We start from the raw sequence: 11359 nt of genomic DNA on the forward strand, positions 1-11359 counted from the left end.
TTATTGGTCGCGCTGGCCTGCGGGGGTGATGAAGGGATCGGAGGCTTCGGGGATGCGCGTGTCCTGGGCTCAGACGGCGGGGAGGGTTACCCCTTTGGCGCTGGTGTGGCGAGTAATTTGTGGGGGGAGCCCCCTAGAGGCCTTAAGGTGGAAGAGAGGGTGAGTACTTGGCAGGCACTTGGAGAGTATGTAGTATGTAGTATGGGGTATGATTAGGAATAGGGGGCAGTCCTAATTCCGCCCGGGCGGGCCGAGGATGGGGTGTGCAAGCCCCTGGAGTTATAGGCGTGGAAACATGAAAAGCCAAGTTGCTGGCCGAGGGTCTTCGAGATACAGGATTGTTAGATTGGGAATGTGACCCTGAAGTCCGTGATCTGAATGCATGGTGTAGAAGGAAGAAGGAGCATCAGGGCTCAAGCGGTAGAATCAGATCAAAGATTTAGAAGCACTGAGGTTTTAGTGGAGCCCTGGGAGTCCAGTTACAGGACAGGGATGTGATGTGAGAGCAGGAAAAAAGAGCGATCCCATTGGATAGGTGGGCCGGGCCTTAGTAACTGCACAGCATAAAGCAGTAACAGTAGCAGATCTTGTAAGTGAAAAAGCCTGATACTGAAAGCATTTTGGGGAACATTTTCAGGCTGGGGAAGTATAAGAGAAGTTACAGATTATTGGGTCTTAGGACTGTGCTGCTAGTTTTAAATCAAAATCTCCTGCCCTAAAAAGGATACAGGTTGGGGTTGGGATTCCAGTTATATTTAGGTACTTGGCAGTGATTCATTCATTGAAGGGATACTGCTGAGTTTCCTGTAAAGAGGAAGACAGCCAACCAGAGATTCTGAATCTTGGCTCATTTATTTCCTTTTCTATATGCCTAAAAAACAACCATCCCCATGAGCACTTTTAATTTTTTAAAAAACAGCTCCAAATGAAAATAAACCAACTCATATCTTCTTGGATCTTAAGTAGCTACTTTTAAGCACTTTCTGGTTTGTATTTAAAAAATATTTTTTCCTAGTCTGAAGTTGTTAGAGTCAGCTCAGATACATTTCTTTTCCACTGAACTGTAGTAACTTGGATTGCTTTACATTTGCTCTCTGCAAAGTGTGGCCATGGAAATATTTACGTTAAACTTGTGTGGTTTCGTACTTTGTTTTTCCATGTCTTTAAGTGGTCCTGAAATTATTTGTTTATTTATTGGTCCTAAAATTTTTAGCATTAGGTAGATATTACACTTCTGCTTCAAATTTGGTCAATTTTATATAGATGCGACTACATTTTTTAGAGTTAAGGAGCCAATAAAAGAAAATGGTGATGTGATATTTTGGAGCACATTTAATACCACACTCCTATTAGATTGGCATTATCATCCCCATATTGCTCAGGAATTGAAAATCTGGGAGATTAAGTAGCTTGTCTGGATGTCACTCAGTAAGGACTTAAACAGGAATTCAAACTCAGCTCACCCAGTGACGAACAAAACCTGTTTATCTGCTACGTCGTACTATGAATATAAACCCGATTAGTCAAGATCCCAGGTAGTTTTTATATTTCCAAATGGATCATCTTAGATTTCTGAGTGTTGAGTGTATTAAATGGGGGAATATATAAGAATTTGTTGGGCTGGGGATTTAGCGGTGGCACCTCGCCTGCCTTGCAAGTACACGGTATTGAGTTCCATTCCCAGTACCAAAAACAAAACAAAACAACAAAAAAACACTTTAATTCTTTCACAGTTTCAGGCCACAGAACTGTAGCCATGTGGAATATGGGTTCTTCAACTAGATAGTTAAAGCCTAGTGCTTGGTTTTAGTTTTGAAAGGAATGATTTACAAAATAAATTGCTGGATACCCAGGTGTGGTGGGACATACCTGTAATCACAGTACTGGGAGCCTGAGTGCTAGGCTGGGCTACATAGTGAGTTCAAGGCCAACCTAAGCTACATGGCAAGACCCTGTCTCAAAAAAATAAAATGTTGCTGAATTTTTCCTGAACCAAGATAATGGGGGAAAATATTTACAAAAACTTGAAAAATCTGCATTCTTTCAAATCAGGCTTTCAAATATTGCTGACATAGTCTTTATGTACATGGGAGTAATTTATTCCAAGCAGTGAAGAGCTATCACCTGCATGGTGTAAATAGCTTGCTATTGAGATTTTCAACCATCATTCATTCCTTAGGAAGTCTTCAAACATCCAGACTTATTCAAAGGCCTTATGCCTTCTTCAAACTGGGATACAGGGGTCTAGAATATGTTTGTCCTGAACAATGTAAAATTAAAACTGAGTATGACAGAATATTTCTGATTCCAGTTTTGCATGAAATCTTGTTGGGTTTTGAGGGGAGAACAGTGAATTGGAAGTCTTAATTTTTTTCTTTTGATGTAATTAAAAGAAGAACTCCCTGCTACCAATCTTCTATTTACAATAACATTGCCGTGTGAAAGAAACAGGCTATAAGTAAAATAGAGCTATAAGTGAAAATAGAACGTGTTGTGAATTTTGTCCTTTGGTCAGCTCAGCCTCATTTGGCTTAGTTGTTAATCATATATATGAATAGTATTATGGCCTCTATAACTTTGTTTCTCTTACTAAGTCTAGGCAAAGCTCCAAAAATAAGTATTACATGTATCTTGTATTAAGCATACATTTCCTGGGTAGCCTGCTCCTTACTACCAGTGACCACTTGCATCCCAAATTAATCCCTTATACACATGGCAGTTTGCTGGGTCTTGGTAACGTCTGGCATTGATCAACCTATAAATCTTTTTTTTTTTTTGATCACCCTATAAATCTGGAACTTACAGAGAGTGGGGAAGCAAGTAGAATTTTATAGAAACAGAACTCAGCACAGGGGTAGGGAGGTACAGGCAGATGTTGCTTTTAGTTTATCTTTAAGACATAGGGAGGTATAGGCTGGTGTTGTTTGAGCAGTTCATCTTTCTGGCACAGTGACCTCGTGGGCCTCATGTTTTGTTTTGTTTTGATTTTAGTTTCTTCTGCCTCAGCTTCCCAAGTGTTGGATTGCAGGTGCATGCCATTATGCCCAACTATATCCTTGTTTTATTGCAGATAAATGTTAAAGGAGGGACTGTGGCTATGTGTCTTTTTTGAGGTAATTTTGAAATTGACATCTCAAGAATCTGTGTATCAAACTCAGGGATTTCATAGTTACCTTTTATTGAGTGCTTACTTTTTTTTTTTTTTTTTTTTTTTTTTTTTTTTGGTACTGGAGATTGAACTTGGGACCTTGAGCTTGCAAAGCAGGCAGTGGAACCGCTGAGCTAAATCCCCAGTCCTTACATTGTTTGTTTTAAGACAGAGTCTTGCTATGTAGTTCAGACTGGCCTCAAACTCACTATATATAGCCCAGGCAGCCCTTGAACTCATTGTGATCCTGCTGCTTCAGCCTCTGTAGTGCTGGATTACAGGTGTGTGCCACCACGCCCGACTTAAGTGCTTATGTCACATTGTACCAGCTAGGGTATAAGTGTATTATTCCACATGGTGTGCAGAAGATATTATTACCTTAATCATTTTGTGTATGAGGAAACAGGAATTAAATAATTTGCCTATAGTTACAGCTACGCCAAAGATTGAAATGGGAAAGTCTCTTGAACTCAGGAATTTGAGACCAGCTGGGTAACAGTGAGACCTGTCTCAAGAGAAAGAAAAAAGTAATTTAAGGTCACACAGCTAGTAGAATCCAGATTCAGACACAGATCTATAACTTGGTGTGTGTGTGTGTGTGTTGTGTGTTGTGTGTTAGTGTTACTAAGGATTGAACCCAAGATCTTTGTACTGAGCTACATCCTCAGACCCTACCCCCCCAACCACCAGGGTCTTGCTGAGTTGCTAACTTTCCTAAGCTGGGCTTGCATTTGGTCTGGGATTATAGACATTGGAGCCTTTATTCTTCAATACTGTATTATCTAGACACTATAGAATATTATGGGGAAAGAAAAATCACCACTATTTAGTTCAGGATGTGATCTCCAGTTCTTTTAGGCATATCCTTTGTGCTGAGGCTCTAAAGAGTGAGAGAGACCTGGGCAAAGTCGCTTAGCTTAGCAAGGACAGAGCCGAGTCTAGCCAAGATCACTGGATCCTGAGACCAGTAATGGCTCCAGTGAATGGCATTACCTCTTCTGTTGAAGCACTGACTTGTGGCAGAAATGACTTTCAGTGGCAAGTTTATATTGTACTTTATGCAGTAGAGGGAGAATGGCAGAAGATACTGTTAGGGTCACAGATGACCTTGAGGTTTATTCTAGCCTCAGGCATACAACCTGGGAAGAACATTCCTTAGCCAGCAAGTTGTTCTTTTTCATTCTGTTTCTTGTTCTCAGAACACTGGTTGGGAGTTACATGTCTTATAGTCTCTTTTTATTTTGTTCACTTTTTCATGCATTCATTATGACAAGGTACAGGCCATTTTAGTATTTTCCTGCAGAGAACCAAAGCACCCAACATAAATCAGTAGATTAATTGCAGGAGGAAATAGATTTCAAAAACTTTGACCACAAAGTGCCTTTTGGGAGGTGCAATATAAGTAAATTTAGAGTCAGACCTAGGAAAGAATTTTGTCTTTGGGGTATATTTACCTTCTGTGTGTGCTGGGAGAAGGTTCTTAACCTGTCGGAGCTTACTTTCTTCCACTGTAAAGTAATGGTAATAATAACACCTGTCTTATAGGGTAATTAAGAGAAAGGAACACAGTAACATATAGTAGATGCCTATTGCTGAGTGTTAGTGAATAAGTGAGAGTACACATCATTTCCATTTTGGAACAGCATTAGGCCTGCTCTGATAGCCAGTTACAGCTGCCCTGATGAGGAGGCCTTTTGTAATTATCTGCTCCGTTAATACAGTGAGATTTTCATATGAGGGAGCAACTACTTATTGGCATACATTTGTAGTTTGAGTACTTGGGAGGCTGAAGCAGGAGAATATGGAATTCAAGGACAGCTTAGGTTACATAGTGAGTTCAGGGCCAGCCTGGACTATATATATAACAAGACTCTATCTCAAAAGAAAGAAAAATAAAAACCTAATTTATCTGTGCTATTGTGGTTTAGGAGCTGGTTTTCGGCGGGCCAGTCTGAGGTAAGTCTAAAACATTTGAATACACAAGTAGTAAGACCACTTGTTTCAGTGAAACATTGTCTTATAATTGCCCCTTACAGTCCTCACATGCTCAGTGGTAGTGATTCTGATAAAGTGAAAACTGTATATTTTTTCAAAAGAGGTGATTATTAAAATCATTTTCAGTGTGGGTGTTGTATTTTTAATTTTGGTGTTTCCCAATTTGCAGCTGTATTCTAAATTCATTGTATCTTAGTATAGTGAGAACTTTCTAGAGGATACACTTCAAATCCATTGTAGAGAAATGAACTAGTGTCTAACCTTTGCGTTTGAATATTTCTAAAACATTTAAATTACAAGTTCATATTTTCATGTCTAAGGTATAGAAAGTGTCCCATTTAAATGAGCACTCCATTTAAAGCTGACAGTATGCTCTTATAAATAGGACTCAAGGATTGCTGTATTCTTAAATACATTCACGGGTATGATCCATAAATAGTGATTTTAAGCAGTGCTTCAGTAAGAGGAGGAATGAGAAGACTCACAGGAAAATCATTTTAGAGTATAGACTATCTTGAGTCATGTCATTGGCTTAAATCTAAGTTACCGAAGGTTTTCATCATATCTGGTTACCGTCGTCCCTATTTTCAGAAGCTGCAAATTTTCTGATGGTCTTATGTGTTAAGAATACATATCCCCTCTGCTGGCGTGACAAAAGGAGAAAAGAAAAAGGGATAATAAAGTATATGCCATATAAAGTTGAAGTCTTTGTCATTTTCAACTGTCTTAAAGTTTATTTTTAACATAGAATTTGCTCATCAAATGACAGTGTTCAGGAAGCAGACCATGCATGGTTGACAGTTCAGGAGCTGGAGGATTACTATTATGTATGGTGGTATTTAATGTCATTTTCATAGTATTAAGTTGAAAAAGGAAAACTCCACAATTTGTGTAAAAATCTAATCATTTTGGAAGGTTTTCAGAATAAAGTTGCCTATACTCTGTTTTTCACTTCTCTAAAACTTGAAATAGAATAATGGCTGAAGTGAAGTGCATTTCTTTGTTGTAGAATTATTCAGAGCCTTTGTGCTTGTATACCTTGAGCACCCTTCAAAAAAGATACTTAGTGTTACTCAGACTTACTTGACCATGGAACCTGGTTTGTGAGAACATCAAATAAACATTTTATGTTTTAACTGCTCTGTAGTGGAGCCCATTTGGGCAGTTGTGGTGTAATTTGTGAATAAAAATGAATGATTTTGTATAGAATATCTTGGCCACTAGTGGGAAAGGATTTTCCTAGCAAAATATGTCTTTTTTTTTTTTTTTTTTTTTTTTTTTTTTTTTTTTTATCTCACTGTGTAGTTCAAACTGCTCTGGAACTCACTGTGTAGCCCGGGCTGGTCTTGAACTCGCAGCGATCCTCCTGCCTCAGCCTCCCGAGTACTGGGATTACAGGCATGTGCCACCATGCCAAGCTCTGGCAAGATATATCTTAAAAGATATAGACTTTGGGGGATGAACATGACTTCAAAGGTCATACAGTCTAATTTCCAGTTATCATCATCATCATCATAATGTTATTCTACATGTGTTATGCAGTGGGTCATTTTTATTTATTTCTTTTTTTTTTTGGTGGGGAGACAGTCTCACTGTACTCCAGGCTGGCCTTGAACTTGTATCATTCCTCCTGCTTCAGCCTCCCAAGTGCTGAAATTACAGCAGTATACCACCATGCTGGCTTGATTTTCGTTTTTTAATCTTAAATTTCCCATTCATCTGCTTTTCAACATTTCCATTACCCTATTTTCTAGTAATTAGGTTATTCTAGTATCCTGTTTTCGCTGTTCTTCCCCTGCCCCCAAGGCTTTTGCACTAAGTTGCATCTCTAGCCCTTTTTAATTTTTTTAAATTTTGAGACAGGCTGGGCTTGAATTTGAGATTTTCCTGCCTCAGTTTTCCAAAGTGTTGGGATTTCAGGCATATGCCACTATGCCTGGCTAACCCTGTTATTTTTCTAACTTTGCTTCTAGCCTTTTGACTGCTGCCATACCCAAATTACATCTTTTCCAGTAATTTAATGTGTGGCACGGGTAGCTTGCTTTGTCTTAGGCTTCTTCAGATTTTAAATCTCCCCAGGAATTTTTATTTAAATTTATATAGGCTCTGGGTCCTTCTGTATCATATATTTCCCCTTGTCATGATTCAACATTGATTGTATTTCTTTCCTATAGACCTTCATCTCCTTGAGGACAGGAAGCGTGTCATTTATGAACCAGAGCTTAGTGCAGTGCCTGTGCCTGTCAGTATTTATTGAATAATGAAAGTACCCCAATAATCCTTATAGCTTTGTGAAATATTTCCCAGTCTAGAAGTTTGGCTGCAGCAGGTTGTTACTCAGCTGAACAGTGGTGAGGAAGGATTAGAACTAGATTCCTGGAGCTGCAGAGACTGGGCCTTTTTTCCTGGTATTCCACGTGGCTGCTCTTTCCCTTCTGCCTTTACATACACAGTCGAGTACAGGTTGAAGCAGCCTGTGCCTAGCAACCCCATTCATAGCTTTTGAGTCAGCTGTTGCCACTTTGGACAGCTCTGAGAGCTGAAGTAGGTCCCTCTAGAATAATTTTCTGTCCATTAGTCTTAATTTATGTTTGGATAATATAATTTTTGTTTGTTTTGTTGTTTTTGAGATGAGGTCATGCTGTATAATCCAGGCTGGCCTGAACTTGCTGTGTAGCTCGGTCTCACCTTGAACTCTGAGTGCTGGGACTATAGGCGTGCGCCACCACACCCAGCTCTATATTGCATTATTCCAATAATCTTCATTGCTCAATGTATATCTGGTTTTTCTTTGGGGGCTTTCTTCAGATCTTCTGTCAGAATCTTTCGAAAATGTATTGATACTTTTTCTTTTTAAACCTTGAGATGGATTTGATCTGGGAAATAACTTACAGTTATTTAGGACCAAGTCAGGTGCAAAGTAGGGGTTAGAAGGTACATTCTGGCAGCCCTTAGTTTTCTTGGGGTTTATTTATAATTAAAACAAATTTTTGAATCAAAATTTGAAATGGAAAGATTTGACATTGAAACATTCTGGCTGTTGCCTATTTTAAAGAATCTGAAGCTCTTACTGCTGTAGACCAATGTTCCTACTTGGGCCTTTTCGTTGGAATTGGTAGTGGTTGCTCTGCTCTTTTAAAAAGGATGTTTACTCTCATTTTCATAAATCCCATTGCTCACTATTGTGATTAAGGCTGGGTTTGGACTTTATCTTTGTGCTCAGCACTAGGGATATATATGTGAATGTAAGAAAGATCACAGTTGCTGCTGGGCGCTCTGGCATCCTCTTGTAATTACAACCACTTATTGAGGAGGCCAAAGCAGGGAAATCACAAGTTCAGAGCCAGCCTAGAGAATTTCATAAGACCCTGTCTTAATAATAATTTTAAAAAAGTTCTGGGGACTAAAGTCAGTGTAGAGCAGCTGCTTGGCACGTACAAGTCCCTGCGTTCATTTCACAGTACCACCAAGGAAGGAAGGAAGGGAGAAGTCAAGGGAGGGAGAAAGGAAGGAGGAAGAAGAAAAGACAGTTGTTATGTTCGAAAGTCCTTTTCAGGTAATGGAGATGTATTCAAAAGTAATTATAATATGTGTTAGAATTAAATAGACATGATTTGAACAGTTACCACTTTCTAATAATATGCTGAATGCTTTTCCTTTCTCAATACAGTAGTCCTGTGAATTGGGTTACTTTTTTCTATTTTGCACATGAAGAAATGAGCTCAGAGATGATTTAAGTAATAGGCCAGGATCACGCACTTAGTAAGTAGGTAGCTACTGATCACCAGTACTCTCCTTTCTTTAATAGCACTGAAGCTTGAAGTTGTTGATTTTTCTTTCACAGTGATCTGCATGTTTTTAGTGTGAGAAAGTCCAATTGTCTGGTCTGAGATCCAGGGTCAGGGAAGAATGGGAATTGCAGTTTCAGAGATTCCATGAGGCTCTTAGTCCACAGTAATGACAGAATAGAGAAAGCTGCATTGTGTGGGTCCGGCTGCCAAAAGGAGATCCAAGGACAATTTGAGTTCTCTTCCCACTGTGGCTTGAGTTCTACAGAGGTGACTGTTGACAAGAAATAGGAGTTGAAGTTTATTTCTTGTACACTGCCAAGAACTAATAAAAACTATGCCGAAGGACTTCATAGAGTATCGAGGGATATGATTGGTTTAATCTGGTACATCAAAAGCAGAGTTGAAGGGCAGACTTTTGGAACAATAAACAGACCTCAGCCTAGATTGGTGGTGAAAGGCATGGATTTCCTGCATAAAAACTGGAGATTTTTAGTAGCAGCTGGGAATGCATCTTCCCATATGGCCCTTTATTGCTAAGGAATTGCTTGCTGCAGTTTTTCAGGGTACAGTAGGGATAGAAGACACATTCTCTTGAAGTAGCTATAGAGTCTTACACAGGTCTTGTCTCTCTACTCCTTACCTTCTCTGTAGAGTGAGGCAGGATCGGATGACGTTTATCACTTCGTTTTTTCAATGCTTATTCAGGCACAGTACAATATGTTTTACAAATATTAGCTTGTTTAATCCTTACAGTGGCTCCATAATATAGATAGTGATAATTATATGTGTGATAATATGGACAAACTGAGGCTTGGGATTAGCCTGGTGTCATACAGTAGGTAGGCAGAATTTGCACATAGCTCTGACGCTCATGTGTTCACTTTTACCATACTGACAGTAATTAATAGTGAAGTTGTGAACATATTCTCTGCCCACATCCCAAGCTTCTTTTCTTCTGTGCAGCTGGCTTGGCCCTCAGTGTTGTGGGGTTAAGAGAGGTTCTAGTATGCCTTTTCTTCACAGCCTGGAAATAGCTATTCAGAGTCTATGATCTAAGCTTTTGTGAAAAGAATTATATCTATAACTCATTAGCTTCAGGAGCTGCCCCGTAATACAGCCTGTTAGCATCACTAAACTCTTCTTTGGATGCCAGCATGAAACTGCCTCATGTTCCCTTAATACAGTATCTTAATATATATTGTTGTTAATGGTTTAGTTTTTTCAAGTCTTTATAAATGTGGTTAATTACTAGCTCAGTATTACTAATAATTTATTAATAGCATCTGTGTAATTTAAAGGGTGCTGTTTTGTTAGATACTTAGCTTGGTCTCAGATGGACAAATGAAATGTAACAGTCAGATTTCTAGTTTTTTTATTTTTATTTTTTATTTTATTTTAATTTTTTTGGTATGGGGGATTGAACTCAGGACCTTGTGCTTGCCAGGTAGGTGCAGCACCTCTAGCTAGATTTCTAGTTTTTAAATTAGTAAAGTTGAGTAATGGTCTATGCTATAGAAATATATGCGGAACCTAAGAATTTCCTTAGTGTGTCTGAAGTGCTAATGTCTTGGTAAGTAGTGTGGTGCAGTGGAAAAAACACAGCTCTAGGTAAGCTCTGAGTGTGCAGTTAGCATGGTTAGGAGCCATTTTGTTTCATTTTCAGAGCCTTCCTTTTTCTCATGTATAAAAGGGAGTTGTAGTGAGAATTAGAGAAGTAGGTTTATAATGAACCCGGACACTAATTGGTGATTAGAAATTACTTCATTTCATTGTGACAAATGACTACAGTATATAGAAAAGTAACATGGCAGTGTGATAGGACAGGCCATACCGAATCTCTGCATATGCCAAGGGTGGGTTCTGTGAGGTCAAGCCAGAAATTTATAGTAAAGATATCTGCCTGGCAGAACAACTTTGTGAGTTCTAAGGTATTTAGCTTTCATAGTAGGAAGCAGTTCTAAGGAGATTGTTAAACGTTTCAAGTAATGGTGAGATGTTTCTATTTGAATATTTTACAAAAAGAAACAAAAGAAAAACACATTAATGGATTTTTACGTATTGAGAACTTTCTCTTAAATCCTTAAGCATCGGTCTCTACATCTGTAAGCACATCTGTGAATACCACTGGTGAACTTCACTAGGATATCTTCACCCATCACTGGCAAGTAAAAATACTCTTAATATCTCTCCTGAGATGTGGTAGAAAACATTTGTCTTCTCTGATATCAAAACTCTGTAACATTAAAAGCTAATTAGCAATGCTGGGTGTGGTGGTGCACGCCTATAATCCCAGCACTAGGGAGCCTGAGGAAGGAGGATCACTGTGAGTTCAAGACCAGCGTGAGCTAAATAATGAGTTCCAGGTTGGTCTCAACTACATAGTGAGACCCTGTCTCAAAAAAAAAAAAAAAAAAAAAAAAAAAAA

The 11359-nt window shown here is 38.8% G+C and overlaps 1 protein-coding gene across 2 annotated transcripts in view; it reads left to right on the plus strand.

Annotated features, from left to right (window-relative positions):
* Nucleotides 1-11359, plus strand: part of Nfyc (nuclear transcription factor Y subunit gamma) — a 65107-nt gene that overhangs the window by 481 nt on the left and 53267 nt on the right. The window contains exon 1 of one of the 2 annotated variants that reach the window (XM_033767290.1): nucleotides 66-159. The exons of the other annotated variant lie outside the window; for it this stretch is intronic. The gene's annotated coding sequence lies outside the window, so the exon portion shown is untranslated. Of the gene's footprint in view, nucleotides 1-65; nucleotides 160-11359 lie in introns of those variants that run through there. 2 annotated transcript variants of the gene reach the window in all.

Source organism: Fukomys damarensis, unplaced genomic scaffold, assembly GCF_012274545.1.
Source record: "Fukomys damarensis isolate Sample0158 unplaced genomic scaffold, DMR_v1.0_HiC HiC_scaffold_23, whole genome shotgun sequence".
Lineage (NCBI taxonomy): Eukaryota > Metazoa > Chordata > Mammalia > Rodentia > Bathyergidae > Fukomys > Fukomys damarensis.